This window comes from Bos taurus, chromosome 2 (assembly GCF_002263795.3).
Source record: "Bos taurus isolate L1 Dominette 01449 registration number 42190680 breed Hereford chromosome 2, ARS-UCD2.0, whole genome shotgun sequence".
Taxonomy (NCBI): Eukaryota; Metazoa; Chordata; class Mammalia; order Artiodactyla; family Bovidae; genus Bos; species Bos taurus.
In genome coordinates, this window is record NC_037329.1 from 122,806,016 (window position 1) to 122,807,358 (window position 1,343).

The 1,343-nt window shown below is 54.1% G+C and overlaps 1 non-coding gene across 1 annotated transcript; it reads left to right on the forward strand.

Annotated features, from left to right (window-relative positions):
- Positions 1-630: 630 nt before the first annotated feature.
- TRNAC-GCA (transfer RNA cysteine (anticodon GCA)) lies at positions 631-703 on the forward strand. Its single transcript has one exon. It is a non-coding gene; the product is annotated as a tRNA-Cys (tRNA).
- Positions 704-1,343: the final 640 nt, after the last annotated feature.

Below are 1,343 nucleotides of genomic sequence, written 5' to 3' on the forward strand. Positions count from 1 at the left end.
ATAAGAGGCTGGGACTGCATGGCAGGTCCTGCTGAGTTTCTCCACTGGAGGAAGCTTCACATAGCAAGTGAACTCTCAGTGTCTGGACCGAGCAGACTTCTTGCAGGAATTCTGCAAGTGCCTCCTATTCCCTTCCTTTATTGCAACACGGATAATTTCTCATCTGAGAAGGGAGTATAGATCCCAGTGTAACTTGTTTAATAGTCTCAGTAGATTCGTTCCAGCTTTTCCTAAGAGCGAGGCAGAAAAACCCCTGATGACATGGGAGCATCGGGGGCCTTGAGGCTCACAAAGAGGGACCTGATGGTGAGTTCCCCAGATTGCTATGACGGACGCCTTGATGACCCAGCTGTGGGAAGAGCCGAGCCCAGGACCTGACACCCAGTTGGTGGGTTTGTTTAGTAATTATTCTTGTCCTGGTTTGGGCTTCTCTCTGAGGCTCAGGGTAGAGTGAAGACACTGATTTCTAGAACCAGTCAAGCCTTAGTTCAAATCTCCATTCCTCCACGGGTAAATTGTGTACCCTCGGGCAAATCACTTCCCCTCTCTGTGCCTCAGTTTCTTCATCTGTAAAATAGGGATAATAGTAGCTCCCTGAAAGGGCTGAGAAGATGAGAGGAGTGGTCAGCCTCCCCGATGGCTCAGAGGGTAAAGCATCTGCCTGCAATGCAGGAGACCCAGGTTCGATCCCTGGGTTGGGAAGATCCCCTGGAGAAGGAAATGGCAACCCACCCCGGTATTCTTGCCTGGGAAATCCCACGGACACAGAAGCCTGGTCGGCTAAGCTCCACTGGGTCGCAAAGAGTCGGACACGACTGAACAACTTCACTTTAGAGGATTAAAAGCGTGGATCCAGGACCATGCTTGAAAGTGAAAGTGAAGTCGCTTAGTCGCGTCCGACTTTGTAACCATGCTTAGGAAACACTTAACAAGGTGGGAGACACGAAGCAGTAGCCGTTTTTGTAGCTGGGCAGACCTGGGTTTGAATCCTGCCACCAGCACTAACTGCTGTGTGACTTTGGGTGGATGCCTTGACCTCTCTGAGGGTCTAACTTCTGTCCGGAAATGGGACTGCTAACAGTCCCTGCATCCAGGGTGGTGGTGAGCATCCTGTCAGCGGGGTTTTGTGAGTGAAACTGCTGAAACCCCAGCCCTGAGCCCTGGCAAACAGCAGGCAGTGGAGTCGTAAGGGAAGCCCCTCCGGGAGTGGCGGCGGCCCCCCGCTGTCCTACTCGAGGCAGGCCGGGGCCCTTCCCCTGCCGCCCCGCCCCAGCTGTGACGCCCACACCCCTGCCTGTCTGAGGGGCAGGAAGGAAGTGAGGAGGGCAGCCGGCAGCTTCCCC